The 16,192-nt window shown below is 40.2% G+C and overlaps 1 protein-coding gene across 3 annotated transcripts in view; it reads right to left on the minus strand.

Moving 5' to 3' along the window:
- Positions 1–16,192, minus strand: part of ZNRF3 (zinc and ring finger 3) — a 158,682-nt gene that overhangs the window by 86,232 nt on the left and 56,258 nt on the right. Inside the window, exon 1 of one of the 3 annotated variants that reach the window (XM_077160655.1) lies at positions 6,686–8,605. The exons of the other annotated variants lie outside the window; for them this stretch is intronic. The gene's annotated coding sequence lies outside the window, so the exon portion shown is untranslated. Of the gene's footprint in view, positions 1–6,685; positions 8,606–16,192 lie in introns of those variants that run through there. 3 annotated transcript variants of the gene reach the window in all.

Genomic DNA, 16,192 nt, shown 5'->3' on the forward strand with positions numbered 1-16,192 from the left:
TATGAGTCTGGTCCTGGCACCACGAGATCAACAATGCCATCCTGACCAAAATAGGGAAAAGAAGTGAAACAAAATAAGATATCAGTGGCTAAGAGAGATCAAATAGAGTCAAGAGCTACTCTGGACCTACTCTTATGCAAGCTTCAGTTAGATAGTGCTAATTGCCAAGGTTTGCTAAATCCCAACCAACATCACTCCTGTTACCTCTTAAGAATCCTTAGGGCTCGAACTGAGATTCTGTAAGAGTTCCATGCACTAAGTTTGCTTTCCTAGAATCTATCATTTCCAGAGGGTTCCTAGCAGATAAATCCTGAAGCCCAGAGGGGGCAGGCTCTCTAAGATTATCAACTAATTACAACCTCCTCCTTCTCAGCATGAAGAGGTCAGAACAAGCACTGTCTAAAGATCCCTACAGATTGCGAGAAGTATCGAAGGAGAGGGAGGAGTTACGGTGGAAAAGAGAAGCTTAGGACTATGACTGCTGAATCACTATATTGATATTTCTTCTAGCCTCCATTGTTTTGGACCAACTAGAAGGAAAAATCTGAAATACTGGATGGTAACCCATAAAAAACACCGAAATCTGTTCTGTAACTGATTGCTTAAATGTACTTTGAAAATTTTTGCTTTTTCTTTTCTTTGTATGTATGCTATATTTCACAATAAAATTTTTAATGGGTTAGAGATTTAAATAAAGACTACACAAAAGATACATGGATGGCAAATAAGCACATGAAAGATGCTCAACATCATTCATCACAGAAATGCAAAATAAAACCGCAATGAAATACTGCTACACACGCTCTAGAATGACTAAAATTGAAAAAGACTGTCAATGCCAAGTGTTGGTGAGGATGTACAGCAAATGGAACTCTCATACACTGCTGTTGGGAATGCAAAATAGAAAACAGCTTGGTAGCTTCTTATAAAGTTAAACAATGCCACTCCATTCTGATGTATTTACCCAAGAGAAATGAAAACATTTGTCTGTGCCAATCTTGTGCTCAAATTTCCATAGCAGCTTTATTTCTAATAGCCTGAGAGTGGGAATATCCAATGTTCATGAAGAGGTGGATGGAAAATCAAAATGTGATGTGCATCCATATGGAGGAATACTCTCAGCAATAAAAAGGAAAGAAATACTGGTACATGCCACAACATGATGAAACTTTAAGGCACTCAGACTCTCCCCTACTTCCCCCAAAGAGTACATAATGCATATGTCCATTTATATAGCATTCCAGAAAATATAAATAACCTATAATGACAGAAAGCAGATTAGTGATTATCTGGGGCTGGGATAGAGATAAGGATATCTCAAGGGACAAGAAACTTTCAGGGATGAATGAAAATGTTCTGTATTTTGACTGTAGTGGTGGTTTTACAGGTGTATGTGTACATCAAAATTTACGTTTTGTTTTCTTCAAGGGTTAGGTTTTTATATATAAATAGCTCATAAGTATTTTGGTTTGTTTTTAAAGAAAAAAATGGAAATTGCTGAATTTACACCAAGGACAAAGATAGCTTTTTTTTTTTAAGTGCATGGTCTGGGAATCAAACCGGGGTCTCCCACATGGGAGATGAGCATTCTACCACCGAACCACTTGTGCACCCCAAAGACAGCATTTTCATGTTTTGGGGGTTTTTTTGCATGGCAGGCACCAGGACTTGAACCCAGGTCTCCAGCATGGCAGGCGAGAACTCTGCCTGCTGAGCCACTGTGGCCCACACCAAAAACGGCATTTTAAAAAGGAAATCAATAACTCCACAGCTGTGATAGAGCTTTACAACAGAACCAAAAGTCACATACATCCCAGCGTCAACTTCTCCGTCATTACCACAGCCTCAGTCAGGCAGATGGACTTTTAACTTATATACATATGATGACCTGGTGGAGAAAAAAGGGAATTTTCCTAAGAGACATCACCTTTCCTGGATAGCCAGTATGGAGTGGTTCTTTTCCACACTTCATAAACCCTAAGACTAGTAGAACAAAGACTGAAACCTGGAGCAGTACCCCTGGGACGTCAGCTCTACACATTAAAACATACAATAACTCTCTTTTAATCCTCTTTCCTCTGCCCTTCCAAAAGGACACGGATATAAGCCACTGAACAGAAAAACGAGTTACTTGAACCAAGAGCCATACCTGTAACTCCACATTCAGGGTATTTTTATAACCTCAAAGAATGTACACAGTCAGAGACCAACATCCCTAACAGAGAGTATTCTTGAGGGCAGCAGAAGTACCCAGGTGGTGAGTCATTCCTTGGTACACGAGCTTTTCTGACTACAGCTACCCTCCCTCAACTGTGCTTCCCCTGACATCAGCATATCTTCACACTTACCCATTGATCTGACATACCTGGGCGTGTAAACATGCACCACTGATGCCATAACTAGCACTCCACACACAATAAGGAACAAGTGATATATACGGGTTCTAGATCCTACCATGGCATGCTGCACCATTCCAGAAGCCCCTCCACAAAAATCAGTGTAACGGCTAAAATCAGAGATTTCCCTCTCTGTGAAAAACAAGTGATTGGTCAGGACTTTTGGGGAGATAAGCCAGGGAATATTAGAATGTGGCCTGAAACAGATGTCAGTCCAACAGACGGCTTCATTGGGCCTCTGTATACCCCAAGTGTACCCTATAACCTCTGGGTTATGAAGATGTTCGAGGTTAAAGGTTACAGAGAAGTAACTGTCCAGGAGAACTTTCTACAGTGATGTTTTATATTTTGCACTCACTGGCAATATAGAAGCCACATGTGACTACTGTGTTCTTGAAATGTGGCAAGGACAACTAGGGAACTGAATGCTCAGTGTTACTTCCATTTGATCAATTTAAATTTAAATAACCACATCTGGCTAATATTAAAGACTGTATTAACTTTAAACCCTGAATCTATACTCTTTTCCTACAATCTCAAGAAAGAAAAGAGAAGTCCAAACATACTCAAATTCCCCTCAAGTTATCTTCAAAGCATCAAACAAAAGGACAAGCTCAGATCTAGAGGATAAAGAAATGCGTTTGATGCTACTGGTTACAAGAAATGTTGTTTTAAAAAGATTTTGTTTTGAATAGCACCATGCAGTGCAGAACAAAACAAGAAACAGCAGGACTCCAGCAATGAAGGTGTTTTGGGGGTCAGAGACCAGCAGGTGGTCAGGTGATATGGGAAATTTGAAATATCCAGGGTCAGACGCTCAGGCTGAGTTCGGGCTCTGCCACTAATTTCTTTGTGTTTCTTGGGCAAACCACTTTTTCTCTCTGGACCTCAACTCTTCAACCATAAACAGGATTTAATTATCTGCCCCATCTAATTCAGAATTGTGAGAAAGGGAAGATAAAGAACTCTAAAGAGTATCAAATGCTACTTTAAAAGCAAAGTGCCATCATAAATTCATCTAAGTTGCTTGGAGGTCCTGACCCCCACTGCTCCACGGTCCGGCTCCAGCCCCAGTGCCTCTATGAGACCCCTCCAGCTCACCATCACTCTTCCCACCTCTGAACACCTACCACATTGTGACACTTCTAAGCAGCTGAACTATTGTATGTGCATAATTCCAACTCGGGGAGGAGGGTGTCAATCACCAGCTCTGGATTATATGAGAAAATGCGAGTTAAATGACAAACTATTACACAATGAAGCCTCTATGTCCAGATTTAGGAAGGGGACAGCAAGGTGGGCCCAAAGGTGAACATACTGCAATTTCCTTTCATCCAAGTTGCCAAAATATCTTTTTTTAAAAAAAGTATATATATATATATATATTCTGAGAAGGATTTATTGTAACTACATCATTTGGAGTCTTCTTTTTTGGGGGAGGAAGAGGGTGTCTTTTATTTCAAAAATTCTGCGGTCAAAGTTTTTCCCAGGGAAATTCTGAGAAATTTGCCATTTCTTATCAGATAAAACATGGAAATTTTGTCCTTAGTTTTCCACCCCTGTTATTTCCCCCCCTCCATTTTAGTTTTAATATATTGGATAAACTTATGGTGGTGATCTGCAAAGTGTGTCAGAGTGTACATATTTATATGTATATACTGTGGTATGCTAACGTATTACTGAAGAATACATTTTCATAAAGATTTGTCATACGTCATATATTCTTGTCATATATATGCTGTCTCTCTTTAGATAGATAGATAGATAGATAGATAGATAGATAGATAGAGTCCCTATCGCCTGAGATCTACAGAATTCGAAAACCCTGAATTCAAGATGGCAAGCCCAGTTCCAAACCCTCCTTTCTAGATCAAACTTCCATGCTATTCTGTCATTAATTAATGGTTCTCTGACTGTAGCCACCATCAATAAGAAGCCCTGGAGGCACTGTTAAAAATGCACTGTCCGAATTTAAAAAATGTTTTTGCATGAGGAAGAACATAGAAATGTCATTACTGCAGGGTGTTGAAAATAGATGGCAGTTAATATTTTAAAATTTTAACTTATGTGTGAGACTAAAGAAAAAATGTTTATTTGGTACAAAATTTATATTTGACAAGTGCATTTCCTAATATAACTTATGTAGACAGCTTAATTGAACACCATAAGTACATGGAACCTTGAGTAGGGCATGAGATTTTGTAGGTTTGTTCAGACTGATGCCCCAATAAATCCCAGAATGACTTGAACAGTGAATAAAAAAGTATTTGCAAAGATGCTTCAGGGAATGGTGAGAGAGGGGGAAAATTCAACTTCCCCAAGTTGAATTGTTGATATTCTCACAAGCAGTAGGGACAACTAAAGCAATAGGCTGAGCCTCCAATCTTGGGGTTTGTTCATATGAAACTTAACCCCACAAAGGATAGGTCAAGCCTACTTAAAATAAGGCCTAAGAGTCACCCCCAAGAGAAACTCTTTTGTTACTCAAATGTGGCCTCTCTCTCCAGCCAACACAACAAGTAAACTCACTGCCCTCCCCATCTCTATGTGGGACATGACTCCCAGGGGTATGGACCTTCCTGGCAACGTGGGAGAGAAATTCTACAATGAGCTGAGACTCAGCATCAGAAGCTGAGAAAATCTTCTTGACCAAAAGGGGGAAGAGTGAAATGAGATAAAATAAAGTGTCAATGGATGAGAGATTCCAAACAGAGTCAAGAGGTCGTCCTGGAGGTTATTCTTATGCACTAAATAAATATCACCTTGTTATCCAAGATGTAATGGAGAGGCTGGAAGGAACTGCCTGAAAATGTAGAGCTGTGTTCCAGTAGCCATGTCTCTTGAAGATGATTGTATAAAGTTTTCACAATGTGATGTGTGATTGTGAAAACCTTGTGTCTGATGCTCCTTTTATCTACCTCATCAACAGACGAGTAAAACATATGGAATAAAAATAAATAATAGGGGGAACAAATGTTAAAATAAATTTAGATTGAAATGCTAGTGATCAACGAAAGGGAGGGGCAAGGGGTATGGTATGTATGAATTTTTATCTGTTGTCTTTTTATCTCTTTTTCTAAATTGATGCAAATGTCCTAAGAAATGATCATGATGATGAATATGCAACTATGTGATGATATTATGAATTACTGATTATATATGTAGAATGCAATGATCATTAAAAAAAAAAAAAGTGCATAGACCGGTGAGGATTGACTGTGAAGGGCACAAGCAGGCTTTCTAGGCTAATGGTCATGTTGTTCTCTATCTTGATAGATGTTGGGTAACACAAGGAGCTGCACCTATCAAAAATCATGGAATGGTATATGTAAGACTTACACATTTCACTCTATGTAACAAGTTAACTCAAAGCAAAACAAACAAAAAATGCACAGTTCATCTACACCCACACTCCCAACCAGAATCTCTCAGCCTAGGATCAAACTTTTTAATACGCTTCCTGGATGATTCTCAAATTAGATTTCCCACCTTCTGACTGACTGTGGCTCCATGACAAATCATAACTCAGATTCTCAAAAATATTGGGAAGAATCATGTGAAACGGCCACTATTTGCCAAAATTCTACTTACAAACATGGTATTTGCATATGGTTTTCCTTGTGTCATTACAGTAATAAGATAGCATTACTTTTAAATGCAAACATGCACCTTGGTGACTGGGTAACTTCTTAGCCATGGAAGTGCATAATCTAATTTGAAAGCAAGAGCAGAGATTGATCTCCATTCTGAAGTGCACTATTCCACTAGGAGAGGGGGAAAGGAAGTGGCATCTAATAGGTGAGGCAGAAAGGGGACGACATGTTCACTGACCTGCCTGGCTACTACCCATCTGGGGAGCCAGGATCCATGGAGCTGCTGGGCCAGAAGCAGCTGTAAAGCTGAGCTTTCTTCTTCCTCCAAGAAAAGTGGCCTGTACTTTCTTGTTTCTGAGCTCTACCTTTTCAGCCAAACCACAATTCTAACCCAAGTATTTGCAAGACAAATTGGAGAAGCTTATCAGCACTCTCCTTGGAAGGGTGGGAGACTGTAAAAAAGTAGAAAAGCTAACTTTCACATGCACTAGTGATCAGTGGAAATTCTGTACCAGTATTGGCTCCCTCAAGGGCTTCACCTCTCCCTATCCCCGTATGACTACATTCTTCTTGGGAATGAATCTGGTGCCTATTTCCCAAGCCCTAAGAGTAGCATTTGGTGCTTGCTACAAAATGGAAGGACTAAATGTACCAGATGCAATTCATGTGGTGCTCAACAGACAGTAACGTGTTTACCTTGATCCAAGAGAGAAGCCAAATTGGGAAATATGTCTAAGGAAGGAAACAGGGTGAAACGGTATTGAGGAGGGCAGGACAACCAAGCAAGCCCTGTCACAAGTGGGAAGGCTGAGGCTTCTTGTGTCCTCTACACCCCATGAGGGCCACCCATACACCCTCTCTCCCTCTGCCAACGGCAACCATGTCAGGGTGTGTAGTGCTTTACAGCTCACAATGCAGGTCACACCTGCCCCTCCTCATGAAGTGGGCAGGAGAGAGACTGCCGCCCCTGCACCATGAGGAGGGGCCTGCACTTGCTCAAAAAATGCACACAGTCAGAGTGGACCAATTTTCAAACCCAGGTACTCAGATCCCTGAGCGGATGCTCTCAATCACTATGTTGTTATACAACTTCCTTTTCCCTAAGGGTGGGGGGACTCAACTAAAATTGATTCTTTTTAATCATTGGAGGGAGGAATGGTAAAAAGAATTGTTATATTGATCTCCAAATGTACTGATCAATGACTTACTGTCTGCCCAGCAGGTTCTCAAATAGTTGTTGATGGACTAACTGGTTACTGCTTCAACAAAGACAAACCTCATCCACTGAACTGTAGCCTTAGTTCTTATTTAAGAACTGGACAGAAGAGCCACTTGCTTTTCAAAGCATCCTTTGTTGATCCCCCTTCCATATCACAAACTTGAGCCCAACAGAAATTTATTTCCTGCTTCTGAACACTGTAACAGTTTCAGGTGAAACCTCACTAGCATCAGTGTAAAGAGCAAGGACTCAGAAAAACCAAGCTTTGTTACCTAATTGGAAAGCAATTTGTAAGTTTATATATTCACTCAGTAATTTACTGAGCCCACTCTGGGTAACAAGCATTGTGACAGGTACTGTGAGTGACACAGTGAAGAGTCACACCATGGATCCAAATGTAGAGTGACTGGAAATGATAACCCTCAGGTCGGAATCTTGTAACTTTGAGTCTTATCTCTGGTAACCAATGGCCACCCCAGGAAAGCCTCAGAACTGTAAAAGCCCTAGACTAAGACAGGTTTTGGAAAGCATTATCCTGACTCCAAATCATAAAGTTTAGGGTTGCAATCAACCCCAAAGATTCTCCACGTGAATTTACACTGCCTGATAATTCTACTTCCAAATGCAGGCACTCCTGAACAAAAAGACCTGCATTCTACACAACATACATGTTACCGTCTATAGACCTGATGCAAACCCACCTTCTTAACAAATGGAGTGTGCTGGGAGGGGAGAGTGGCCAGATGAGGTTCCTGGTTCCCCTGGACTCCAGTTAGCCGCTAAGACCTCTAGAATTAAAGACAGTTGGAGGTGGAAAGGGGTCATGGCTATTAGGCCTTATTTTTCCACCATAATTGACCCAGTCCAATTCCAAAGTCTTCAGACTATTTCCTACTCCACTCTTGGTCTCAAAGAAAATACTCGACTGGACTTGGAAAAGAGAAGGGAAGAAGGGTCAGGAGGTCCCTTTGTTTCCAGGAAGCTCAGGGTTTCAACTAATACAAGAATATTTTGCTAATAAATCAAGGTAATGGAAATGAGGGCAGCTCAGAAAATCTAAAAATGCCATCAGATACCTATGATCCATCTAACAGGAAGATCTGTAAGAACGAGCAAGAATGATCCATCACTCCTTCCCCACCTTATCTATTCTGCAAGCCTATCCAGTCCCTATTTCGGGGCAGGTCCCACACTTCACTTTACTAGCCCACTTCCATCCTAGAAAGCAGTCTGTAAAGAATACACTCTCGCCGGGTCAAGATGGTGGCTTAACAACGTGAGCATTTTAGTTCATCCTCCAGAAAAACTACTAAATAACCAGAAACAGTACAGAACAGCTCCCAGAGCCACGATAGTGACCAGACACACAGCATATCCCAGTCTGGACCAGCTGGACCGGCTGCGAGCACCCCCCAGAACCGTGAGTTCCCAAAGCTGCGGCGGCCAGCACCCCTCCCCTACAGGCCACTTCCCAGAAGGGAAAGGAAAGGACTTTACCAGCAGCAAGGACTGGGCACAATCAAACGCCAATTGTGGAACTAATTAACAAATTCTGACTACTAAAAATAGGCCCCCAGCTTAGGCGAACCTGATCAAAGCAGAGGTTGCTCATTTTTGCCCCAGCGCCAAGGAGGCAGGACTGACAGAAAAAGGGGGGGAAAAAAAAGAAGGAAACAGAGGTTTTTGTGGCTATGTATCTACAAAGGCTTGACTGCCTCTGGATACAGGGGCAGAACTTTTCAGGCTGCAACTGCCCCAGGCATAGGCAGAAGTGAGCTCTTTGGGGGGCTTATCTGGAGCTTGTGCCTTCCCCAGGGGAGGAAGCCCCACCCAGGTGGAATGCCTCCATCAAGGAATTCAGACACCAGGGCTTGGTAATTTGAAGCCATTAAAACCAGCCTACAACCTCTCCTCTGTCTCCACCATGCCCCCAGCAGAAAGAATCTGCCAAAGTTAAAGGTACTGGATCGTCTTATGCTGGTGGGACCTGCAGTCAGACAGGTGCCACATACTGGGCAGGATAAGAAAAACAGAGTTTAGAGACTTCACAGGAATGTCTTTCAACCTGCTGGGTCTCACCCTCAGGGAAAACCAACGCAGGTGACTCTTTCCTCCTGATAGGAGGCCAGTTTGGTCTGGGAAAATCTGCTGGGGTCTATAATATCTAAGTAGACCTTCCTAAGTGTGTGTGGGGGAAAGGCACCACACAAGCAGGGCAAGAAACAAGAAAACAAGAGCTGAAAAATTCTCCTCTGTTAAACAAAACTTAAACTAAAGGTCCAGATAAAGCTGAACGGAATGGCAAAGAACAGATAGACAACAAATTCATCCAGCAAGAAAACCCTAGATAAAAAAAGTGAAAGCAATCTCCAGAATAAACTAATTAAGGTAACTAAATGCCTAGATGCCAGTAAAAAATAACAAATCACACTAGGAAAATTGAAGATATGGCCCAGTCAAAGGAACAAACCAACAATTCAAAGATATACAGGAGCTGAAACAATTAATTCAGAATGTACGAACAGACATGGAAAACCTCATCAAAAACCAAATCAATGAATTGAGGGAGGATATAAAGAAGGCAAGGAAAGAATAAAAAGAAGAAACTGAAAGTCGGAAAAAACAAATCACAGAACTTATGGGAATGAAAGACACAGTAGAAGAGATGAAAAAAAACAATGGAAACCTACAATGGTAGATTTCGAGAGACAGAACATAGAATTTCTGAACTGGAGGATGGAACATCTGAAATTCGATAAGAAACAGAAACTATAGAGAAAAAAAATGGAAAAATATGAGCAGGGAGTCAGGGAACTGAAAGACAATATGAAGCACATGAATATACGTGTTGTGGGTGTCCCAGAAGGAGAAGAGAAGGGAAAAGGAGGAGAAAAACTAATGGAGAAAATTATCACTGAAAATTTCCCAACTCTTATGAAAGACTTAAAATCACAGATCCAATAAGTGGAGCGTACCCCAAAGAGAATAGATTCAAATAGACATACTCCAAGACATTTAATAATCAGAATGTCAGAGGTCAAAGAGAAAGAGAGGATCTTGAAACCAGCAAGAGAAAAGCAATCCATCACCTACAAGGGAAGCCCAATAAGACTATGCGCAGATCTCTCAGGAGAAACCATGGAGGCGAGAAGACAGTGAGATAATATATTTAAATTATTAAAAGAGAAAAGCTGCCAACCAAGAATTCTATATCCAACAAAATTGTCCTTCAAAAATGAGGGAGAAATTAAAACATTTTCAGACAAAAAATCACTGAGAATTTGTGACCAAGAGATCACCTCTGCAAGAAATACTAAAGGGAACACTAGAGACAGATACGAAGACAGAAGAGAAAGGTGTGGAGAAAAGTGTAGAAAGGAAGACTATGAGTAAAGGTAAAAAGAAGGAAAATTAGATATGACATATAAAATCCAGAAGGCAAAATAGTAGAAGAAAGTACTACCCATGCAGTAATAACACTGAATGTTAATGGATTAAACTCTCCAATCAAAAGACATAGTCTGGCAGGATGGACTAAAAAACAGGACCCATCTATATGCTGTCTTCACTCAAAGGACACGAGGCCAAGGACACAAATGGACATTTACACACCAATGTTTATAGCAGCATTATTAACAATTACCAAGAGATGGAAACAGCCAAAATGTCCATCAACAGACAGTTGGCTAAACAAACTGTGACATTTACATAAGATGGAATATTATGCAGCTGTAAGACAGAATAAAGTTATGAAGTATGTAACAACATGAATGGACCTTAAGGACATTATGCTGAGTGTGACTGGCCAGAAACAAAAGGACAAATACTGCATGGTCTCACTGATATGAACTGACATTAGTGAATAAACTTGGAATATTTCCTTGGTAACAGAGACCATCAGGAGATAGAAACAGGGTAAGATATTGGGTAATTGGAGCTGAAGGGATACAGATTGTGCAACAGGACTGAATATAAAAACTCAGAAATGGACAGCACAATATTACCTAACTGTAATACAATTATGTTAAAACACTGAATGAAGCTGCATATGAGAACGATAGAGGGAGGAGGGCTGGGGCATAAATGAAATCACAAAGAAAGATAGACGATAAAGATTGAGATGGTGTAATCGAGGAGTGCCTAGAGTGTATGACAGTGACTAAATGTACAAATTTAAAAAATGTTTTTGCGTGAGGAAGAACAAAAGAATGTTATTACTGCAGTGTGCTGAAAATAGATGGTACCTAATATTTTAAAATTTCAACTAATGTGTGAGACTAAAGCAAAAAAATGTTTATTTGGTACAAATCTATACTCTGACTAGTGCATCTCATAATATAACTTATGTAGATAGTTGATTGAACACTTAAGCACATGGAACTTTGTATAGGACATGAGATTTTGTTGGTTTGTCCAGGTGATACCCTGATGAATCCCAGAGTGATGTGATCAGCAAGTGGAAAAGTATTTGCAAAGTCTCCTTCGGGGAGAACGGGGGAAAACTCAACTTCCCCAAGTTGAATTCTTGATATTCTCACAAGCAGTGTGGACAACCAAAGCTATAGGCTGAGCCCCAAGTCTTGGGGTTTGTTCATATGAAACTTAACCCCACAGGGGATAGGTCAAGCCTACTTAAAATTAAGCCTAAGAGTCACCCCCAAGAGAACCTCTATTGTTTCTCAGATGTGGCCTCTCTCTCCAGCCAACACAGCAAGCAGACTCACTACCCTCCCCCTGTCTACGTGGGACATGACTACCAGGGGTGTGGATCTTCCCTGGCAGCATGGGACAGAAATCCCAGAATGAGCTGAGAGTCAGCATCAAGGGATTGAGAAAAACTCTAGAATGAGCTGAGACCCAGCATCAAGGGATTGAGAAAACCTTCTCGACCAAAAGGGGGAAGAGTGAAATGAGACAAAGTGTCAATGGCTGAGAGATTCCAAACAGAGTTGAGAGGTTATCCTGGAGGTTATTGTTCTGCGTTAAGTAGATATCACCTTGTTATCCAAGATGTAATGGAGAGGCTGGAGGGAACTGCCTGAAAATGTAGAGCTGTGTTCCAGTAGCCATGTTTCTTGATGATGATTGTATAATGATATAGCTTTCACAATGTGACTGTGTGATTGTGAAAACCTTGGGTCTGATGCTCCTTTTATCTACCTTGTCAACAGATGAGAGGAACATATGGAATAAAAATAAATAATAGGGGGAAGAAATGTTAAAAAAGATTTAGTTTGAAAATGCTAGTGATCAATGAAAGGGATCAGTAAGGGGTATGGCCTGTAAAATTTTTTTTTTTCTGTTTGTTATATTTTTCTGTTGTCTTTTTATTTCTTTTTCTGAATTGATGCTAATGTTCTGAGAAATGATCATGATGATGAATATGCAACTATGTGATGATATTGTGAATTGCTGAGTGTATGTGCTGGGAATGTTTGTTTCTTGTAATTTTTTTTAATTAATAAAAAATTTTTTAAATCAATAAAAAATATTAAATAAAAAATCAGACAAAAAAAAAAAAAAAGAATACACTCTCCTCCTTGAAGGTGACAACTGCCAGGTCAGATATCCTATCTCTAGCCATCTCTGCAGGACTCCTACACTCACGTTCTGGACACAGCTACCTCCCGGCTGGTCAGGTGTGCCCTTTTGCTCTTCCTGTAATGGGGATGGAGGGAATCCTCAGCAACCCTCTCCTGCCCCTCCTGTGTTTAGTAGTGAAGTCTCTTCTATAAACTCAACCTTAAATACCATACCAATGCATGAGACAGGCAAAAGTAGAGCTGTGCTAAGTGACGGCACTGAGGCAGCTCCTTTGGCCTCCCTGCTCCTGGTAGTGGCCCCAAAGCTGCCCTCAAAAAAAAAATCTAAAAACCAATCAGATACTTGGTGTTTCCAAAATACAGTCCACAAGTCAGAGCCATACACAGAGGGTTCTAGGTGTACTTAGGTGTGCTTTTTAAAAATAGACATTTGTTTCAATGTGAATTACAAAAAGATAAATAGCACAAATTATTGATAACATTTCCTTTTAAAAAATACTGTTTTCTACCAAATCTAAAGTATCAATGATTGTAAAATTTTTTAGTAGAAAAGAAAAAAGACAAGACATGCGATCAATCCTAAGACATTCCAATTTCAGAGATGATAAATTTGAAAAAGAAAAATATCTAAGAATCAATAAAATTATTTTGATTTTTTTAAAATGTAGTCACTTTAAAAGAAAACTATTAAATAACAAAGGTGGCACACAGATGTGGCAGGAATCATGAAAATGTGTTAAGAATGACTAAATAATAATAAAATAACACATAAAGTTAGCTGGATGCCAGGCTCTGTTCTGGATGGTAGATAGTGCTATCTACCATGATTTGCCAAATTCCAATCAAAACCATTCCTGCCAACCCTAAAGTACACCTAGGGCTCTATCTGAGATTCTATAAAGGAGATGCACTATGATCACTTTCCAGAAACCTACAACCGCCAGATGGGTTCCTAGACCAAATAAGTCCTAAAACCTAAGGGGCCAGCCTCTCCAGAACATCAACTACTTCCATCCCCCATCCCATATTATCAACAGCCCTTTCCAACATGAAAAAATTAGAATGAGCATAGCCCAAATATTCCCAAAGAGGGCAAGAAAGATCAAAGTAGAAGATGGAGTTATAACAGAGAAGACATTTAAGAAGGATTTAAGAAGATAGGAAAAGATAGGATTTATGACTGTTGACTCATTATACTGATATTTCTTTTAGTCTCCAGTGTCTTGGCTAGAAGGAAAAACCTAAAATTGTGGAACTGTAACCCATACCAAATTCTGAAATCTGTTCTATAAATAACTGTTGTGGTGTGCTTTGAAATTTATTTCTTTTTTGTATATATGTTATTTTTCACAATTAAAAAAAAGGAAACAAAAATAAAAAGGGAAACACAAGCACACTCCTTTCCCACACTTCATGGTTGGCCATCAAGTGATTTTAAAGCAACTAATAATTCTCCACATTGATCTTTCACTGGTTGTGGTCTCGTCACAACCAGTGAAGCTGTCAAGCTGTGGCTGAGTTAGTGGCTGGATGGCAAAGCCATAACCCAGAGTAAGTTAAATACTCCTGGAGTGAATGATTTAAGGACACAGAATATCAAGGGTTATAGCTGGGATGTTTCTAATTGACCTCCAGAAGCAGGGACCTTCAGCTAGCATCCCTTTCCTGTTACTACCTGCATGCAGCACCACGTACCATCCAGCTCTGGTCAGTTCCCTTCATTCACCTTTAGTAAATCCTGACTCTCCAACATGAAGGGGGCCCCTGGAGTTCTGCAAAATGCTGGCCCTTCTTGCAGGGATGTAGAGAAATAGCTCAGGTTTCTAACACCCTGAGGCAAATGCCCAAAGAAGATATGAAGTTAATCAGAAATTAATATACAAAACTGTAATCACAGAGGAAGGCAAGAAAAAATCCGGATCATAAATTTGGAAAATGCTACATACATGCTGAAATTTAACTCAAAATACCCAATAGTGAAAGACTCTGAGCAGGTTAATCCATCTTCTGGTTCTACTACTAACAGAACCTGACATAGGAACCTTTTTCATTTGTCATTTCCAAACCTCATTCTTTTTACTAACACATCTCCATCAATATTAATTCCAAACAAATTTTAAATATACACAATCTCAAATATGTATGATTTTTTAATCGTCAAAACTCAGCATCAGAAAAAATTAACTCAAGTCAGATAAGAGTCTCTCTGTAAATGTTCAGAAGTAAACTGCTCTTTCCCTCAAGCAAAACAGAACATAACTATGTTACGCCTTTTGTATTTAGTTCTCAAAATGTGAATGGGAACACTTTTCTGAAGTCAGTGATAAACAAAACAATCAAACAAAATTGCAAAAAAACATGGAAATGAAAAATTCTCTCTGCTGAAAGGAACTGTTCTTTGTTGATAAAGGGAGGTTCAAACATATTTTAAATATTTTTAAACAAAGGCCTAGCTAATGTTCCTTAATCCATCTATCCAGCTCAACTTTCTGCACAGGCAGCTGCTACACTGGAGTGCCTATCGAGGAGGGAGGGCCAGAAGCATTTCCTTAGCGTTCCACATTCCTGGGGGACACAAGATTTAGCAAGGTTAACAGCAATTTCCAACCTCCAATGTAAGTACATCAACATCTTCATAAAAGTTTTATAAAGGCATCCTGGTAAGAACCAAACTACCACAAAGGGTAATGTTTTGGGGCCCTGAGCATTCTGGCAGCTCGCTTTTCTTGGCTATGTGGTGCAAATCGGCAGTCAGCTGGGAACCCACAGGAGGGTCCCATGGAGAAAGCACTTGGAGAAAATAAAGCCAAATATACCCATGCTTGCTCAATACTCATTATGCTGCAGGAAAGGGAAGCAAGTGGAGGGCAGTCAGATTGCAACATGTCTAATCAAAGCAAGGGAAGAGGTCTGGGCAGCAGGGATGGAAGCGGATCCATGAAGCCATCTGCATCCAGGTCTGCTACCATCTCTGTCCATCCTGCCAGGGCACAGTCATCAACCCTGCATTCTGTGAGAGCACTCACAGAGCAGTGCTCTGAGCAGGACTCTCATACTGTGGAGTTACAGGTGTTTCAGAGAGACCATCTGCCTTGGTCTCTCAGGGTAGGAGCTTGTGGAAGAAAAGGAAAGGCTCTATGAGAAGATATTAACATGTTTATTCTACAGCCATCTCTTTCACAATAAGTAAATACAAAAGCCAAAAGTCTAAAATATCATGATGCAGGAATAAACTAAATGAATGATTTTTTTTTAAGTGGGTGGAAAGATGTGGGAGGGAAACACAGGCAAAGTGCCATCACAGGGGAAAAACAAAGAAAAATGAGGTGTAAAATGATATATTCATAGACTGTTTTGGCAGAGGCCTGTTGCCAGTAGCTATACAGCAGACTCTCAGAGTCTGGCAAGATATAAAAGAGGACAAGGCCCAAAATACATTAA

The sequence above is a fragment of the Tamandua tetradactyla genome, chromosome 5 (assembly GCF_023851605.1).
Source record: "Tamandua tetradactyla isolate mTamTet1 chromosome 5, mTamTet1.pri, whole genome shotgun sequence".
Classification (NCBI taxonomy): Eukaryota; Metazoa; Chordata; class Mammalia; order Pilosa; family Myrmecophagidae; genus Tamandua; species Tamandua tetradactyla.